Raw genomic sequence first — 12,053 nt, 5'->3', positions numbered from 1 at the left:
TGAACATCACCAAAGGTGTTATGGTGACATTCAAGGTCTATCACGAATATTGTTTATAATGACAAATAATGACCGTCATCATTTGATATAAACAACAATGATTTATTGTGATGGATCTTTAATGGTCGTCACTATTGGTGCATATATATGGTGACGTTCGTTGACCGTCACCAAAAGCTGCATTGCTAGAAGTATAGGTGTTGTGGTGACATTCAAGGTCCATCACGAATAATGACTATAATGACAGACAATGACCGTCACCATTTCATATCAACAACAATGATTTATGGTTACGGACTTTTGAAGGTCGTCACTATTGATGCATATATATGGTGGCATTCATTGACCGTCACCATTTCATATTTTTGGTGAGGGTCGAAAAATGTCACCAAAGCTCATTGGTGATGGTCAAAAGTGCCTCCGTCACCAAAAATTGATCGTCGCCATTCCATATGGATGTCAGGGCACGATGGAATCGAACCACCAACCTCTTGCTTGTAAAGCAAGTGCTCTTCCATTGAGCTAGCACCCTTTAAAGAATTATACTTTTAAAAATTAGACCTTGAAACTTCATAAATTGTAAATTCTACAACTTTCAATAAATTAAAGTCTCAGCAATATTTTACTAAACAAGCAAAGAAGCATTGAAGTTGCAGGTCCCTACCTAATGGTTATTGAAGTTATGAAAAGTGGGTGGAGGGAAAAATAGTTATGTATAAGAGAATCAATATGTTTAGTTGAATACTCAATTAGAAGTGAAACTCTGAAGACATTTATAACCTATAAATGATCTATAACTAGCAAATGCACCAAATATTGCAAATGAAATGTCATAAGTGGATAGCATATGGAAGAAGAAGAGGCGGGGACTTGGAACCCTTGAACATCTTGGCATGCCTTAGCACTTGGAAAATCTTAGCTTGTTTGACATGTCTTCATACTATCTGGCACATGTTAGCATGCCCTAACATTCCCTAACACACCTTGGCAGTCATGACCTCACAACTAGCATTACATTTTTTCATGACTTGGGAACCTTACATTCACTAGAACACCTTGGCACTCCCTAGTTGTTATGTCCTCTATTATCCTCCACAATGTCCCAAGCTAATGAGGAGATCGACGGAGGTAACCACATACCAAGATTTTAGTTTGGTAGCTAGCCATACAAAACCAGAGAGGGCTCTCTCTATGAAATCATAGGCAAGAGATGACTGGAATGTAAAGGATTTTAGGCTAGATAGCTAGGCTCAGGTGGGTTTTTGGAAAATTTAGGGACTTGGAACTTTGTCCACCGGTGTCTTGTCTGGCAAGGACTTTGTCAAGGAGGCAGGAACTTGGAACTCTATCTAAGATAAAGCACCTAACATGCATGATAGAAGCTCCCTAGAATAGAGTACCTCTTACCTAGAAGAGTGTCCCCTACTAAAAATATAGAACCCTTCTCTACTGTGCACTTTTCTTAAAGATAAATCTATGCATAACATAGTACTAAGAAAAACACCTAAATTAAGAAAAGTGAGCATCTAAGTCAAACTATAAAAGTATACTAAATATGGCTCTATATAAGTTTAAGAAACACTAGACAAGCATGCTTGCATACAACAACCATAAGATGCCTAAAATCGATGTGCTTCTTTCATCGTTTCTATACCCTCACAGAAAAACTGGAATCTGTAGCATGTACCCCAAGGCTGTATGCATTTGTTGAAGGTGTAGATTGAAAGGATCTACTGAGATGAAGTACTATTGAAGGAGAAACACCTTCAAAACAATAGATAAAGTCTAGTGTGAATTCAACCCATTTGCACACAGACCAAGGCTACTACTAGGTACACTTCTCCGTTGAATGGAAACTGCAATGTATTGTAGTGTTGCTGAAGAAAAACACCTTTAGTGCAACATGGATAAAAATCTAACATATATTGTCACTGTGGCCTTAGTTGTAGATGATCTCATCAATATAGGTAACAACTTCGATAATTGAAAAACCAAAAGGTGAGTTGCATAGATAATTTGAAATGACATATTTGGGCATACTTTATTATTTTCTAGGAGTGTTAGTATAGAAAATGTAGGGTAGCATGTTGCGTCTTTATGTCACATGCCAAGGACGTGAAGAAATACATAAAATATTAAATAGCATGGTATAAGTCAATTGCAGGTTTTTTTGAAACGGGAATGGAATTCTCCTTATGTGGGTTCTAATCTAGTGGGCATAACTCTAAATAAGAAACTGATAGTCATGGGGTTGGAATTGTCTCACAATTGATGAAAAGTCCCAAATTTGTTCACTAGAAAGAAGAAGAGCAAGTCCTGAGGTTTATGGAAGGGAACACCCTATTCATAGGAAGATAACTTGAAATTAGGTAGGCATATTATTTCTCGTCTTCTTATACATGTGTGCTTTGAAAAAATAACCACATCCAAAGACTCAATAATAGCTCTGGTAAAGTTTATAGATGTGAAGCACTTCAATGCCCTTTATTACATTGTTCAATGAATCAATTTCTTTTGAGGTTGTTGAATTCTGCAATAAGACATGGAAGTGTTCAAAGAATATGTCTAATGACAAGTTAATATTTTGATAGTTTATACTGACAAGGGAGCATGAACCACGCCAATAAGAATAAACATACTAGTGACCCAACATGATCTCTTCCTTTTTTTGCTATTTCTTCTGATGCTTTCCTTGGATGCTTGAGATATTCCTTCAAAAAAGGCACAATTGGAATTTTTTCTACAAGTCCAAATGAAAAGACAAATAGTAAAGCATCCATTTGCCTTTGACTGCACAATTTTTCTACAAAATCTGCAAGAAACAAGACTAAACATGTCATGCAGGACCACAATCAACCAATTAGAAGCCCATAAAGTCTTGAAACAACTTGTATAAGCCACAACTTTGTAAGCAATTTCAAAATAATTTAGAGCACAAGAGTCAGCAAGTTTAAGAAACCTTTTTGTTGAACGCATATTAAGCATAATAGTCATCTATGTCTGAAGATTTAAATCATCAACCAACTAGTAAACAAACCTTTTTGCATAGTTTGTTTTGCAACCAACAATCACAGAAGAAGGCTAAACAAATTGCATGTACCCAAGAAATTTGTATTTTCTGGGTTCTTTTAAGCGAGTAAATTTTAGGGCTTTGGTCCAATAATAATATAGAAAATTCTCATTTCAATCTTAAAAATATATAAAAATATAAAAGTTACAGAAACTTCGCACATATCAAATTTTTATGTGTTCAATTTGACAAGATTAATGGTGCAAGACAAAAACAATAGTCTCTGTCGTAGGCAGGGACTAAAAATAGATCTACTAAATGGGTCTAAAACATTTTATAGATAAGACACAAAGGAATCTCTCTTCATAACCAAATATCAATTTTGGAGTTCTCGAAACAAAATAGCAAAATCGATATCTTTTATTTCTTAATATTCAACCATATTCCTTCACAATCTGAATGAACATAATCCATATCATGTCAATGTTGACATCGACATCATTGATATGTTCTTCACTTACACATTTTGTTTCTTGAAAGTCTACAACCTGTGACAAATCTGCATACTCGGGTTCATATGATGTATTATTTCTCAATCCTTTTGGAGGACATGTTAACACTACATACCAATCAGTCTCAACTGGATCTTGTACATAGAATACTTGTTTAGCTTGCGATGCTAGAATAAATGGATCATCTTGCCAATGATTTTGACTTAAGCATTTCTTTATATTCACCATTGTAAAATCCAAATCATCGGTTTTAATCCCTCTCTTATTTTATACATCAATCAAATTACATTTGAACAATGTGTACTCCATACAAAAATAGTCCAATGTAATTATTTCTTCTACCACTCCATAAAATGTTTTCTTTTGAAGTACAAGGTTTGCATCTTTGGAACTTGACCTCATCATTGTTTGAGCTTCCATACATACGCCACTATTTTGGGTGGTTCTCTCATTCTCTATGCTTTTTGTATGGAATCTATAGCCATTGATTAGGAATCCCTTGTACTTATTCACGAATTTCCTGGGGCCACGCGCTAGCCATTTAAGTGTATTAGACACCTTTCAATCTCCTTCCACCTGTATAGTTTTAGATTTTCAAATGTAGTTAGAATTCATACATTCAACCTCTGAAAAAATATTTAATTTCCTACATGACAATATTCCCATTTACTGATTTTTAAGTACAATTATGATATAAATAATATTGTTACCTATTGTTTTAACCAACTAGTAAAATTATGGGTGTAGAGTTTCTGCAATAGAGCTTCATCTTTCTTTGTTTGGGTAATTGAGTTGGCAATCTCCATTTTGTGCATCCTAATTCAACAATTATGGACAATAGATATGGTGGTTAATGTGCTTTGATAAAATATGAATAAAATATTTTTAAAGGTCAAATATGTTAATCTCTCCATGGATCTATGTTTCGCTAAACCATAAACAAACAAACAAAAAATTACATGTCAAATATGTTACTTACTCTATCCATGGATCAACTTCGTTTGTGTGAAATAGAAACCACCTATGGGCTTGTTCCCAACTAATGTCATCCAGTTCTGAAGGAATTGGAACAAATAATGGCTTTCCATCAAGGATAACTTCTTCAACTTCCTCATCCCACACTTCATTTTGACCATGTGTGGATCCAATAGCTTCCATACCTTTCAAGTATCCTCAACAAAACTTTATTGATTCCTCCACAGTATAGCTTTCAACAATGCATCCTTCAGGCCTATTTTTGTTCTTAACATAACTCTTATATACTTTCATGTTCCTACAAAATGAACAAAAGAGAATTAAGTAATGTCAAAAGCTTTCAAAAAAATTCATCTTGTTGTTGTGCTTGATAAAAAGTAAAGTTTCACGTACCTCTCAAAGGGGTACATCCATCTATATGCAACCGGGCCACAATATCGAAGCTCACGTACCAAATGTACATTCAAATGCAACATTATATCGAAGAATGGAGTAAATTACTTTTCAAGAAAGCACATTGTCTCCACAATATCATTTTCCAACTTGTCAAGACACTCTACTAAAATTGATTTTGCACAAATTTTCCTATAAAAGTAACAAAGCTTACAAAGCGTCTTTCGAACAACAATTGGCAACACATGACGCAAAGCCACTGGGAGGAGTTGTTGCATTAGAACATGGAAATCATGTGCTTTCATACCATGGAACTTAAGATCTTCCATAGATATATGATTTTTTGGATTAGAGTTGTAACCATCTGGCACCTTTAACATGAAAAGAACATGACATAAGGTATGTTTCTCTTTCTTTGAAAGAGTATGTGGTGCAGGTGGAAGGAATATTTTTTGTCCTTTAACTTCTGGCCACAGTGATTTCCTCAAACCCATTTTTTGCAAGTCATCATGTGATTTTTTTCCATCTTTGGACTTCCCTTTTATATCTAAAATAGTTCCAAAAATGCTTTCACACACATTCTTCTCCACATGCATTACATCTAAATTGTGGCGTATTAAGAGTTTCTGCATTCCAACACATCAAGAATATCATAACAATATTTAATATGGACAAATAGATAAACAATAAATTCAACCAAGAAATCTAATCACAATGAGGTCAACTAAGCAAGTTGTGTCCAATAATTAGGCATGGTTGATGGGTCTACATACCTCCCAATATGGTAGATTGAATAGAATTGATTGTTTCTTCCACACCACAACATCAATCTTTTCACCTATTTTATTGTTTCTTTTCCTTTTATTTGATTCAATCTTCCCCCAAATTTCTTCCTTTCCTTTTGTTTCCTTCAAAATATCTGATACTTTTACAATTGGAGGGGCATAACGATGCTCCTCCTTCCCATTAAATGGTGCCTTTTGTGAGCGAAACTTATGATGTTGAGGAAGAAACCTCCTATGTCCCATGTACACACATTTCCTACTACAACTAAGGTACTCTGATTCTGTGTTCCTCCCACATATGGGACATGCATTATAGCCTTTTGTTGTGCAACCATCCATATTCCCATAAGCAGGAAAATCATGGATCACCCACATAAGAATTTCCTTCATGTTAAAGCATGTCTTACTATAAGCATCATATGTCCATACCCCTTGGTCCCATAATTCCTTTAGTTCATCTACCAAGGGTTCCAAATACACATCAATGTCATTGCCTGGTTGCTTGGGACCAGGTATTAATAATGTTGGCATACAAAAATTCATTTTTGCACAACCATGGTGGAAGGTTGTATGTAACTAACACTACAGGCCAAACACTGTATGTGCTGCTCAAGTCTCCAAAAGGATTAAATCCATCTACTGCCATTGCAAGTCGTACATTGTGAGGTTCGCTAGAAAAACTAGGTCATTTGTCATCAATAGTTTTCCATGTTGGGCTATCAACACGATGGTGCATTTGACCATCATTACTTGCATTCTCATGATGCCACCTCATTTTTTGTGACATGTCTGTAGAGCTATAATGAAAAATATTTTTATCATTTATATAATATATTATCATATAATAACACTATGACAAATGGTAAAGATAATACAAGAAGGGGAAAACTTGAATAAAATTATAGTGTTCAAGATCATACCTATACATTCTTTTTAGCCTTGGTGCTATGGGAAAATATCTTAACACCTTGGTTGGAACACCTTTCCGCACCTTTTAAGATTGAGCATCCACCTTCCATCGAGATTTTCCACATGTTGGGAATTGATATTTACTTTCATAACTTCCTTGATATAAAATGCAATCATTTGGACATGCGTGTATCATATCATAGTTTAATCCCAATGATTTTATCAACTTTTTGTAGCATATGCAGAATCTAGAAGTGTGTTATCTTTAGGAAGCACATCTTTTTGTAATTCTAACATTTGGTCAAAACTTGTATCAGACCATCCACTCTTCACTTTCAGATTGTATAATTCTATAGTGGCTGATAGTTTTGTGAAGTCAACACAACCTGGGTACAATGGCCTCTTGGCATCTTCAATAAGCTTCTTATATTCATTAAGTTCATTTAGTACATTTGTTGATGCCAACCCCTCATTATCACAACTCTCATTGATGTTTTGATTAAGTCATCGATTGACATCATTCACCATTTCAAGCATTTGATCACCGACAATCGTTGCATCATCATCATTATTTAGAGGTTCACTATCATTCTTAAAGAATGTTTCATGCTCATCAACCTAATTATCATAATCATGTTCCACAACATGTTCATAGCCCTATTAATAAGAAAATGAAAATTTATGTTAATAATTTTATGGTTTTTACGAAAAATTAAAATCAATGGCATTTGGTCAACCTAGTCAAATAGGGCCCTTGACTAATATGAAATGGATTACCAGTTGAGATTAAATATGCTCGAGAACTTCATGTGGCTCATTTTCAGAATGTTTCCTGTCCTTATCAATAATAGATAGAATCTAAAGGAGACAAAGAAAAAAAATTTGGAGTTTGCACATATAAAAATAAGTGATGTCTTTACTGTAAAACATATAAGGTTGAAACTAGATCAATTAATTTTTTTTTCAAGATATCTAACTCGGAATGCTCTCTCCATGCAAATACCAAATGTTATATTGTTCTATTATACCATCACAAATCAAGTGCTCTCGTACTTTATCAAATGTTTGTACTTTCACTATGCCACATTTATTACATGGACATTTTGTGGACATCTTATTCCTTGAATGCTCCTCGGAAAACTTTAAGAATTCCTCAACCCCATCTCTATATTCTTTTAGTGTCCTACACATAACCAATTGCAATTCATATAAATTTTAATTAGCACAAGTTACCACTGATACATTTTTTGCATATCACAATGAATAATCAAATACACAAACTATACCTATTTTTCAATTTCATCCAATTTCTTTTGTCCATTTGATAATATGTTCCAAGCTCCTTTGAAATTGCGTCTACAAAGAACTATATAAGTTAGTTGATACTAAAGATAGATCACAAGTAAACTAAAGAGAGATGTTATTCAAAATAAGCCTAGATTTGTAACAAAAAATTAGCAGCCCTGTACAATGACACATCAGATGTAATAGAACCTTCTAATGGTGTATTTATGTTGGTGAAATCCACTGTTTTTCTGGTATATGACTGCAAGGGCCACATTTATTCTAGACCTACTCAAGGTTATAGTGTATTTTTTATCAGTCCTTTGGTACGATGCTGACCACTTATTAGACGAACCTGAAAATCTAGAGACAATCTAGCAAAGCCTGAAGTTAAATTGCTTTTGTTTCCACACAAGTGAATGGATAGCTCCTCGAATGTGTGGTTTTGAGGGCAAAGTATATAAGAATTTGATTGAAGGTGAACATTAAAAAGGCATTGTTGAATTGTGGTAATGGACCTGAAAGAGGAATTGGCATTCACACTTAACCTTGGAAATTATGGGTTCACTTCAGGCAACATTTTATTTCCTCAAAAGCAAGCTACAGGCATCGCTATATTTGGCATCACTATATTAGCAATGCCTCGTTATACCTCTGTCCATGATATCTTCAGCACTCTAGACTCTAGACTCTGTTAATGGCAATTCTTGGTCATCCTATATTAGCCATGACACAATGAATAAGGTATTAGCGATGTATATGTCATATTGTATGATACAAAAGGTGAGAACTGAGGTAAGCACTAAGGGAACATCTCAGCCAAAGTGAAAAGTGCCCTTTCAATCATATAAAATTCTTCCTTAACTTCTAAAACTGTTAGTTGAAGTAAATGTGAATCTAATTTATTTATCACAAACTTGACTTCATCTAATCTAGGAACCAAGTTGGCCAATTACTCGATAGATAGGTTTGACTTCTTGGTCAGCTAAGGTAATCTCCTGTTAAAATTCACAATGAAGTTCTAAAATCTTACTGATATACCCAACAATTTGAGGTCGTCATAGAATGGCAAAGAATGCTACATAATAGTGTACAAGAAGATTCACCAAATAAATGATAATGCCATATAAGCCATGCAAGCAATTTCTAACTTTGTTTCATGATACTCAACACACTAAATATCCACTTGGCACTGATTTGATTATCATAGAGACACTGATTTCAGGAAGCTAGTCTGCGCTAACCTGGCCTAATAAAATTATTATTAATCATATATATTCCTGAGGAAATGATTGTCACACCTTAGTTATTCTTCACTTTCAACTACTGTTAAGTTTCCTCTGCATACTATAGTCTAGTAAAGAACTGAAAAATTGGCATTACTAAGGCATGGTGCCCTCTCATTGAAAACCAGAAGCCCTACAAGATGCTATATATGAGTTGCAATTACCTGATCATATTTTTTAGCATGATGATATTTTTTGAGAATAACCACTTGTATCCATTCTTGTTATTTGGAGTTCAGTAGCTGGAGCTCCAAAGTTTGATCCAAGATTGTAACCACAGTTGTTTTAATCCTCTCAGTACATGTCCCAATATACCAATCTCATGCAGGGCATAGGTCTACTTTGCCTGCTAACAAATGAAACTGAAAAGGGCAGAAGTAATCAAAAGTTGTCTTCTGTCTTTCCTGACAATCACTTAATATGTCATCTAAATGACCATTTCAATATATCTAAGTAATCAGGGTTCATGTGTGCAGGAACAGGGATTGTCATTTTTGAAATCAAGGAGAGTAGGGATGCATGGGACAACATAACATACATGTGTATGCAAAATATAAAATATTAAAATCATATAAATATTGAAAAAAGCTAATAAAAAAAGGAAAATTTACTAGTGCTAAGACATGAGACGCTGTGATCCAAACTGTAAAACAAATTCTGTACCATTGGGCAGCAGTAGCAGCACATTGCAATTTATATGGTTGTCCCAAAACACAGGGCAAGGGTACACAATTGTGGGAAGTACAAATATTCAGGAACGTTAGCTGGTGTTCATAAGTATATTTGGGCATTAGACACAATGGTCAGGTCTCTGTAACGGTTTACCAGGCAAAAGAAAACACATATCCAACCTTTGTATGGCTATTGGACATAAAATAGACAGATTAAACCTCTATATAAGCTAGAGAGGCATGAAATATGGAGGTCAGGTGCATATGTTAGCTTACTGGATGGAGTCACATAGAAGATCACGGGGAATAGAACATGTAAATCAGACCTTAAATCAGGTTGTTTGGCATGGAGAACACAAATCAAATCTTAAAAAACAAAAATTGGGCATGGGATTAGACCATACAAATGAAAATTTGAGATTATTTTAAGGGGGGCATCCCTCGAGATTCTCCAAGGACATCATCCCACACCTGCGCATAGGTGGGATGGAGATATGTGTCCCCACAATGGCAAGACACAAGATCACATCTTCACGAGGATGTGACCTTGGCAACACAAGTACATATAGATGGTATCAGAGCATTGTTTAAATTTGATTTGCAAAATGGACTAGTATTTAGTATTTACACAAAAGGGAGTTATCTCATGTGAAATTGGTCAGGGTAGATTTTTCCTTTCTATAGAGCCATGGTACCAAGGGCATTTTGTTGCATGAATGACTCAAGTCCGTCATAGCTCTAAACGATATCTAGATAGATTTAATTAGTTTCACACCAAAACAGTGAAAGACATCATAAATAAGATTCCCAAGTCCACCCTGGAAGAATGATTACATGATCAACAAAACCATATACACCCCTCAACTGCCTTTAAAAAAAAATCACATACAAGAAATTGCAGGAAGGTGACATGTTTCTTATTGTCCAAGTATCCAAAAACATTCACCCATAGAAATCAAGCTAGGGGGATAAACATACAGGAAATTATGTCCTGCATAAATCTCTATTTCTAATCATAAACATAAACTAGCTAACAAGGCAAATTCCTAGTACCAACAGTTATTAGCATATTCTGACAAACCTTCTGGGATGAAGTTACCATTTGTTTGCAGGACAGTCCCAAAATAAATGTACAGTTTATTCAATTTTATCTAATATAAGTATTAAGAACATAAAGTACATGTGTTCCCAATTTCAAATAAGTGTCCAATGTGAATCTGCAAAGGATATATCTTTTCTCACCAGGGTAAAAATCAATCTGTCCTTTCGAGCCTAGGGTAATTGTTCTGCTACTAAGTGGTTCAATTAGAGGTTTTACTAAGTGGTAAAGCTGAGTTAACACCTTATCCACAGCCCCAGCTCAGATCCCAAAGACTAAGCACAAGGGGAAACAAAGTAGAAGAAGAAATCATGACCATAAAAAGGAATGTGTTTGGCATTAGCTTTGGGGTTCAATGTCTCTCACAACAGCATTAGAGGAAGTGATACTGGAGTTCGAGTAACTTGATTAAGATATGTGCATCTATAAGCATTCACTGTTGTCTATGGATATTACTTTGACAAAACTCATCAGACTTCATGCTTCTTCTTGTTGCATAGCCTATTTGTTATATACCACATTGTTCAAAGTAGGGATGAGTAATCTTCTCAAATCAAAATTCTACTTTCATGTGTAGTATACTAAAACCTACAAGTTACTTCCACTGACTCTAATTTGATCACAATATCAGAAATAGAAGAAAGACACCTGCACAGTAAAAAACACAAGAGAGCTAGTACACAAGCATGAGAGAAGATCGCTGAGCTAGTACACAAGCATGAGAGAAGATCGCTGGAAATATGCCCATGTTGTACACTCCTTTATGTTTATGCAGGATACAAATTTGTGAGGAAAGAAATTAGAGATCACCAAATCTCTAATAAAATACAAATTTGTGAGGAAAGAAATTAGAGATCACCAAATCTCTAATAAAATACAAATTTGTGAGGAAAGAAATTAGAGATCACCAAATCTCTAATAAAATATAGTAAAGTAGAGATCACCAAATCTCTAATAAAATACAGTAAAGTGGGTGAGTGATCAGTTAATATTCAGTCACCCAAAAGAGAAGGATCAAGTACAAAGTATAAAAAATCAAATACAATACATGTTTGCTAGACTAAGTCTCACCAATTAAAGAGATAAGGATCAAGTACAAAGTATAAAAAATCAAATACAATACTTGTTT

General features: G+C 34.7%; 1 non-coding gene across 1 annotated transcript; it reads right to left on the bottom strand.

Moving 5' to 3' along the window:
- Nucleotides 1–460: 460 nt before the first annotated feature.
- On the bottom strand, nucleotides 461–532 carry TRNAV-UAC (transfer RNA valine (anticodon UAC)). The gene has a single exon. It is a non-coding gene; the product is annotated as a tRNA-Val (tRNA).
- Nucleotides 533–12,053: the final 11,521 nt, after the last annotated feature.

Source organism: Pinus tabuliformis, chromosome 9 (assembly GCF_031772625.1).
Source record: "Pinus tabuliformis cultivar Carrire ecotype Pingquan chromosome 9, CPIR1, whole genome shotgun sequence".
NCBI lineage: Eukaryota > Viridiplantae > Streptophyta > Pinopsida > Pinales > Pinaceae > Pinus > Pinus tabuliformis.
The sequence above is the reverse complement of the archived record's forward strand: the minus strand, read 5'-3'. Positions and strand labels throughout refer to the sequence as shown.